We start from the raw sequence: 9,775 nt of genomic DNA on the forward strand, positions 1-9,775 counted from the left end.
ATTGTCCAGATATGCCAACAACATGAACCAGATGTACACATAAATAAGTGTAATGCTTCCCATGAAGCATAAACAGAAGTTTGCAGACCAATGCTAGCAAAACAACGCCACAAGCAGATTATCCAAATTTTTATGCTACGTTCATGATTTTATTGACTCTTGGGACTTCGATTCGAAACAATTGTCCTTACACAATGCTTAGCATAAATCTCTGCGTTATTGACTAGCCAAGAACCATCTTGTTAGAGGGATATTATATTGCATACCTTTGATTATTGTTGTCATCAAGTTGTTACATTGATGATTGCACAATTATTTTGAATTTTTCTTCACAATATAGATTAATGACATCGTTATTAAGATGATGGCATTTGTTCCCTTGAAGAAACCTTTAACAATTTCTGATTTGGCATCCCTCAAAATACTTTACAAATCGCCCCCTCACCAAATTAAATAAGCTAAATTATCATGAATATTTGATGAATTTGTATTTTTTACAAAACCATGTAATATATCTACAAGCCATTCCACTGTGAATTTAACATAAAAACTCTATAATTTCTTGAAAATCTAAGATTGCATGTAGAAAGGTTTCCCTGTGGGTTTTATCTGTGACGTAAATGTTGATTTAATGCACGGCTTAGACAGGGCCATTCTTCGCACAAGTTTAAATATCATTTAATGATCAGCAACAGTTTATCCTCTTAATAAACATTCCCTTATGTATAGCATCTGTTCATGTGAACGTTTTTTAAATGTCTACTTTAAGATTATTCGTTTTCTCTTTGATTGATATTATTTTGATGGAATTTTTGTTCAGTTTACAAAATTTTGACGTGTTTTGTTCATTTTTTTTTCCTTAAATTATTGTTCACAGAAAATTCATGAATATAACCAGGCACGTTCGGTGTCTAGTTCAGTCATTAATGGATCCTTCAGTCTAAGTAAAACGTCTACCCTTTAAGATATATGATTGATATTTGAAAGTAGTTTGAGATAAAATTGTTAAATGCATGTGAAATTACTTTTTGTGAAATTGGCATTATCTGTTGACATGAAAAGTTTATTCTTCTCATACGAACAGCTTAGAATCCATGGATTACATACAATAAATTCATACTATTATCCTATTGAAAATTTTGCAACGTTTAACACGCCATAGCACACGTTTCATCCTTATAAACATGTTCGGTAACCGATATCGGTACGATTTCCTATGCCACCGATTTGTTGGAAATAGGAATATACAGTAAGTCCCCATCACTATTTATGTAGCATAAATATTCAAATAAACAGAAAATTAAAATTCCTTAGAAACATTACAAGATGAGTTAATATATTTAGGCCAAAAATGCTAACAATTGTCAATTCCACTGAATGACATGTAAACTGATAGTATGCCTAAACGTGACTAGAGTTTGTCATATTCACTTTGTATATCAAATTATTGAACCGGTAATGAAATACTTAATTATGTACAAACTTAATTATTAAATATACTCAATGTACCAACTTACTTTTATTGACGTTATTGTCGATATACAGTATAACAAAATATACATTAGTGCAATTTTTTATAAAACCGCTTAAGACACGTAATCGTTTAGTTCAATGTAAATAATTATACATTATAAACATATTTTCGGTACATTAAGTATGCCCATTTTACCCACATGCATCTTAAAAGTACATTTTATGAATACTTGATAGTTCAAGTGTGCATGAAGTACATATGCGTTTACGCTGCACATCGATTCATATAGTTTATCAAAAATAATGTAAGTTTGATTCAAACACCATAGGAAGGATAAATCATTTTGTCATCCGTATATCATCATCAGTTGTGATAACATTGTTATGAAATAATAACTTATAAACATTGCATTAATTGGTTAATGATATTGGTATTAAACTCATATGATTCTTACTAAGATAATAAATTGTATAGTAATTTGAACATACATTTATAAGCCGCAGATATACGAAGCTCTTGCGCAAAATTAGCAGTGCAATAGACTGATCATTGTTTAATCATATGTTATTGTCAAATCAATATGGTATATTCAAGTTTACAGTATTTCTTTTCGTAATGATATATATAACAATATTTCAATTAATTAATATAAGTTAATGTAGCACGTTTATATTTTGTCACTTTCATCCACTTAGTATAAGGCTGTACAAAACGCATTAACATGAAAGAAACAAAATAGTCAAAAACAATTAGGTCGTAAAAGAAAACATGGCCACACATTTCACGAATAGTTCGAGATATGTTAATCACCTGTTCGTCGGTAACTTGCATAAAACTTGAAGGGATCGTTAAATATATTTCGCGACAATTATGTTTGTGTCGTAATATGTTGCGTATTGTGTTTTGTGTCAGGTGGTTATGTAACGTATATTCGATATGGATTTATTTAGTCCTATGTCCTTAAATAAGCAGTACATATTACTCAGAAATTGAATGACAAATAGTCAGTTAAGACAACGTACTTGAAATCTTATTCCTCACCAAATAAGCAGCATCAGGAAAATATGAGTTCCATTATTAAAGCTTTTAATTGGTGAGGAATATGCGTTTTAATTTCTTTTTTTAATTATCGGACGTTTGTTATCCATAATATTTTGTGCATAAATATGAATAGTAACTGCAATTTAATATTCAGTTTTTACATTGTTTTCCAATACGTGTTCAGATTACGTGAAGACAATGATTTTGTAATACATACCGACCTGGCATCCCTTTTACTTAAAGCGTCATGGTTTAAATAATAATGTTTCATTTAAGCCATGCCCTAACAGGGGTCTCCATGCATCCCCCTGGGATAAATTTTCACCTATACCAAGTTGTTCAGTAACAGTAATTTTTTTCACTTGTCCTTAAAGGTAAACTCAATTGAAACTGTTCATATCAACCAGTTTCCATGGCAACCGCCATTCAAAATTGGAAAACGGACCAGGGCGACTATATCACATCATAATAATATTATATCTTATCGTAATAAAAATAAATTAATGTTTAATCAAAGGCTACACATTGTGCTTTATTGTAAAGACCAACTTATATATTTATCTATTTTGCATAGTCATGAATATTAATGAGAAACTAACACAATCGGGAAAAAAAGAAAAATATCACTATATAGACTGAAATATTTTAAGTACAGATTGTTTTCAGTAAAAATGTGAATGTCAGCATAAGCCACTACCTGCAGACATTAAAAAAGAGCGATATAAAAGACATTGCTTGAAGCTCAATAGATTTAACACGCCCCGAAAAGTGGGTAGGGTAAACATAAAACACAAGGAAAATAACTTCTTAATAATCTCTTCCTATTAGTTAGTTAGTTGCTCATAGCTACTTTTTCTTGTTCTTTTAATTTAAATATACTGTTTAACTGTCTTCATCGCCAATTCTTTCCGTTTCCGTTTCAGTATCACTTTCACCAGTGTCATACTCTTCTTCAAGTTCATTTGCCATGTCATCCAATACATCAAGAATTTGAGGCGGGAGTATATCTCCATCAATCCAAAGTGGTTCAATCAGGCCTGTATCAGTATTTGTTTTTGGTCAATCCATGTCCTTCCGTTGCAAGTGGTAAAACTGGATCGGGTATGTGTGACCTTTTCCATTTGCAAACTTTATAATTCACTGATGTGTTGCAGGAGACATTAACGGAGGCATTGCTTGCAGGGAGGCAACACTGACAAGTCTACATTCTTGGACGCATTTGGGCTATCATCACAGACCTCCATTATCTTAAGAAAACGCAATTTATCTACCGAGTCGGTTCTAGCATTTCCATACATGACACACGTGAATATATCCAATTCACCCACTACTTCGTCTGCAACCGTCCAGGTATTTCCTAAAGCAGCCTTTGGAGCAAAGGTTCGTTGCCTTTTTCTATCAATGTAATAGGTTTGATATGCCCCTTTCCTTTGAAAGCAATTGTTGTGTCACAACCGTAATATGCATGTATACATCAAAGTGCTGATTTGAACTCTTCAGTTAATCCCGTAGCTACTTCATTCTTGTCAAATAGTTTTCTATGATTGCCAGCACCAGTGTCAATCAAAGTACTGACAGTACTGATGTAACGATGCTTTTGAAGAGGATGGATATAAAAGCATCAATTTAAGTTTATCTACATCACCAAAATTGTGTATGTGGGTACGAAAATTTTGGGTACGAAACAAAAATGGGTACGAAAATTATGGGCATAAAAATTATGCCAAACAAATGGGTAAAAAAATTTGGGTAGGAAAAAAAATTCGAGTAGGAAAAAAAATTGGATAGGAAAAAAAATTGGGTACGAAAAATAATTGGGTACAAAAAAAATTGGGTACGAAAAAGTTTGGGTAAGAAAAAAAATTTGGGGTACGGGGAAGTAGTACCTGTGGGGAACTTGACCCATTCAGCGAAACTGGGAGGCGGGTTACATTCTCGATCAAATATAACAAGAAATATTTTTAACGATATTCGACGCGTATTTCTGCACCACTTATCTTAAAAAACGTTCTGTTATAGTAAAACGTTTGTGGGTAATAACATTACGTTTCCGCAGATATATTCAAAACTTGACATGATCTTTAATTACACCATGCTCTTTAATTTCACATGTATATCATATCAAACTTTATTTCGTTGTTTTCTTTCCTAAGTTAATGATGTCATGTGTACGGACGTGAGTTCACATACTTTTTCTCTTTTGATTATTGTGTTTTCTCTAATTCAATAAGCTTAGGCATGTTTGTTCGTTAAATACGGAAATAATTCCATGATGATTCCCGAAAGTAGGTATGAGCACATAGTCGTAAGAGTACTTGAATACGTGAGTTCGCCCAAGAACACATGGTAAGTTTGACTAAATCTCCGCGATATGACGTAATATGTGTTTAAAACAGCAAACAATATCCAACAAACGAATGAATTATCAAACATAGTATGTGCACTGATGTGCCTCTGTAATTTCTGTTTGAAAAGTTTATTAAATATGCAAAATGAAAAACTGCATAAGAGCGAGTTTCAAAAATATTATATAGCTATTATGCTGTTTATATACCATACTCGCTACAACGTTTACAAATGACAGGTTTGAAATAATTCGTTTTCTTTACACTCATGATTGCGTTAAACGTGAATTATACACATTTTTATTCGCAATTTATTTACAGAATCACTACAAATGTCAAATACAATACAGAAAATGCATAGCTGTTTCATTGATCTATAAACATATAATGGATTTAATATAACTGTTTTAAAATTAAAGTTTTCAAACTATTATTAAATAGTTTTCCCAGAATATACTGTGCTATTTATAGCTGAGCTTCTTTTACCTTTATCAATGATAATCAGCGAGGTATGCCGATTAGAAAAATCGAGCTATCTTAATCGAACTGGCTCGGTCTTTTACATAGGTCGCCATTGTGAAGAATTGATTCTTGGTATGATAACTTAGACGAGCTACTTCGCAGCATCGTCAAAAAGTAACTTGCAACCGTCAAATAATTGACCAGTCGCCAAATTATCGATCGCTCCGCCCACATAGTCACGTGGTCTAGTGATTAGAAAACTCCGACAAGCAGATCGCAATTATAGCAGATTACGTGAGGGAAATTCTATATCTGTAATGATGTATTATGCTCTTTTCTATAAAATAAATTATTAAAGCAGCACACTAAACTAAACTGCTTTGTAAAACGTTAATACAATTATAAAAACTTTAGAGAGAAATGGCGTAATCAAAATAAATGAGTTAACGGCAGACTGACTATCAGAAACGTTTCTTATACATATTATATAGGGAGGTGATGAAAAATCCGTCGTAAAAATGAGCATTTATTTCATATTGATTTTGAACTTGTATTCAACCGTCTGACAGTGAACCCGGTGGCTATTCATATATAATTTTGAATTTTTTTTTATTAAATTCAAATGACATATCCATATCATGATGGGTTTTTTGTTTATTAAAAATGTTTAGATCTTTGTTTTATTGTGTTATTTTTAAAGACACCGATTTTTTTTTATTTAGATATAGATTGAATTTTTATTGTAACCATAATTTAATACAGGCCTGATTTCGTGGTTTCATTAACAGATAGTCTAATATGCATTTTATTACATTTATGTTTAATGCGAACCTGTTACATTTCACTATTAAAAAATGAAATGTTGGTATTACGGTGCTGTTCACGAACATTCGAATTGAATACATTTAGCATATTATGCATTTGCTTATTTATAACAAGATGGCCCTTATATGTTAATTGCAATTTTCACATTTCTCCAGTGACAATGTATGTTGTATTAGAAATGTTGTTGTTGTAATATAAGCCGTACATTTTACACTTGAAGTCGCTTTAAGCTGGCTAAGCCGCGTTGAAATCACCTTTTTGTTGTTTTTACTTTAGTAAAAACAATATTTAAGTTAACAATTTATAATGATTTCCCTTGTTTATGATCCACAGAAAATAAATATATAATTGGAAATCATTTAAGTAATTAAATAGTTTTCTTTTCTTGTGTACAGTACCTAACAATGCCTTAATGTGCCTTCATTCTGAGATCCACGCAACATACTGTTATTTATTAATCATCGACAATTACGCTGAGATTAATAAGCACGTGTGTCAATTATTATGTTGCCCAAACTGCTTAAAAATATTGTGCATCAAACGGTATAACACGTTTTATAGAACACACACCTGGTGTGGTTAAACTATTTATTGTGTTTGTTTTCTCATTACTCGTTCATATGTTCAAGAAAAAAAGATAAAATAATAACCTTTTATAAAGTATGTATAGCACCTACAATTTTGAATAATGATCGAACAGTAATGATCATGCATTTGATATAAAATCTGTGTAAACTCTTAAAAATTACGTTCATTCCATATGTACAACACGCTTTGTTTGTCGGACAAAATGGCGGCCAGATAAGCGTTGCTGAGGGGTGTGTGAAAAATCGATATCTGATTGGCTGATCGACAAAATGTGGGCGGAGTTGGCGACTGGTCAATTGAATGTAGTACAAAATTATGAAAAATATGTCACTGTCAGGGGTTCGAATTTGAATAGTGTTGTAACCCTGTTCTTTCCCGTTTAAATTAAAGTTTTTGTAAGAAAAAAGGTTATGAAACATATCTCATTTTGTAATGATTTCGTGTTTGTACGTTATCCCTTAATCGCTACAGCATGCGAAAAGTAAACGTTTTACATTGTGTTACCCCAAAATATTTATAATATAATAAGTACAGATTTTGGTTAAGGTTTGGGTTTAATATTGTTAAATTCTACGTAGTTGTTTATTAAATCTGTGTTTAAAGGTTTGTGTTTTCTTTACACATGTTAATACTATGAAAGAATCCGCATGTATATTCATTTAATAGATGAATTAGAAATGATAAAACTGGTTTAAAATAGGCGTAATTTCAAATTGGCAATTACTTTATAACGTATTAATTTCAATCACATTTGAAAACATTTTGAATGAGTATCTTATTAATTGCAGTAGTCGCAGTATATTTCAAGGAAGTATTGAAATTATTTTTTAATTCTACTGTCGACCGACAGATTTTATTTGGAAACATTAAGTTTGTAGGCTAAATAAGTTAATTGTATGATAAATATCCTAATTGTTGGCGCGATTATCCGAAGTTGTGCATCAGCAGCGTAAGAATTTCAACAGAACAGAACAGAATGTTTATTTCGACTAAAGCATTTACAGCTCATCGTCACAACAATATCAACAGCAAAAAACAAAACAAATTTACATGCGTCAACAATACTTGTCATTGTATACAGTACATCAGTTATATACTATTGTGAGAATGCCAGAACAATATGAGATGACTCTTAATTTGCAAAGAGTATTAAAATGTAATACTTGAACAATTCACATATAAATAATTGAATATATATACTTTTGAAAAGATACTTTCACATCGAAAAATAATATAACATAATTATATATTGTCAGCCCTAAGTTTAAAAGCTTTGATGCAAACATTAGCTAGACGAATTAATACCGTTTTTTAGTTTCATTTAATAATTGCACAAATTTAAACAAACTTGGTCTTCTTTTGTAAAAGTTAGGCAAATAAGTATTTCACAAATTGTCATAAAAAAGACAAATCAGTAAAAAGTGGTATTCATCTTCAATTTCGTTCAATGAACAGTTTTTACATATTCGTTCATTTCTGGGAATATTTTGATGTCTACCAGTTTGGATAAAAAGGCAATGGGATGATAACCGCATTTTTGCAATGATATATCTGAATTTGGAATTCTCCAAGATATCTAAGAAAACTGATCGTTCAAAAATAGGTTTTAATTTTTGTAAAGGTACAATGAGGAACTTTCATTAATGTCCGCTCTCCAATTTGAAATAAAAGTATCTTTTAAACGATTTCGAAAAATTGGAATAAAGGTGTTTATATGAACGGATTCTGGATACAACCAAACGTCGTTAAAACCAGATTCTTGTAAAAGGTTTCGATCTTTGCATGCCCTAGATTTGAAACGTGTTATGCTTCATGCTTCTTCGCATTGTTTACGAATAATATTGTTTAAAATACAACTGGCAGATTTAAAGTCGAAAAGTCTTAAAAAATATTTTACTATTTGCAAATAACGGCAAATATACAACGGATATCTTCCAACTTCGGAATACAATGCGTGTGTAGAGGATTTTACATTAAGCAGCCATTTACAGAATTTACCCTGTACACGCTCAATATTTTCCGCCTTAGTAAATCCCCAAGTCTCGCAACCATTATTAACGATCGAAGCAACATATGCATCAAACAAATTAAACATTATTTTGATTGGTACATTTAGCGATTTCGTAATACTCAACAATGAGTTCATCGCCCGAAGCGCTTTTACCGACAGCGTTTTTGTAGCCTGTATATGGGCGCCGCTACTCGACATTACTATACCAAGGTAATTGATTTTTTTTAACGACTTCAATTGGATTATTATTATAAAATCAACTGTACCCGGTTGGCAAACGACCTTTATGAAAGATAACAAATTTTGTCTTTTCAACATTTACAGTTATATTCCATTTATTGCAATATTCGTTCAAATTATTCAACGACGATTGTAATCCCTCCGCTGATTCAGAGAATAGTACTGCATCATCGGCAAATAACAAAAGATAAATTGATAGCTGGTCAATGGTTATTCCAGCATTTATATCATTTTGTAAGTGCATTTCAATATCATATAGCAACAGAGAAAAGATAATTGGTGAACACGTTTCCCCTCGCAATAAGCCTATGTCGGATTTAAAGAAATCTGAGATACAATTCAAGTGTTTAACGCCTAATTTTATTTTGTCATATAATGACCTTATTACGCCCAATAATTTACCGTCGTTCAACGCTCGTTCAAGATACTTGTGAAAAGCTTTGCAAAGCAACTCACAAGAGTAATACCCCGATAGTTATTTGGGACTAAAGGGTCTCCCTTTTAATAAAGGGGGATTATCAGGCCTGTTGACCAGCTACTGTGAAATTTTCCGGAAATTAGTATGTAATAAAATAGCAGTTCAAATGCAGGTCCTATAACCTGAACAATCTCTTTGAAATTCTCATATATGATGTTATCCGACGAACATGCCTTATTGTTACCCAAACGTTTGGTGGCCGATATAATTTCTTCCAATGAAATATATCTGTCTAGTTCAGGATAAGAACTAACCCTTTCGTTACAATTGTCAAAATTGTTAACAAAATTAGAACTGTTTTCATTATTACG

This window comes from Dreissena polymorpha, chromosome 2, assembly GCF_020536995.1.
Source record: "Dreissena polymorpha isolate Duluth1 chromosome 2, UMN_Dpol_1.0, whole genome shotgun sequence".
Lineage (NCBI taxonomy): Eukaryota > Metazoa > Mollusca > Bivalvia > Myida > Dreissenidae > Dreissena > Dreissena polymorpha.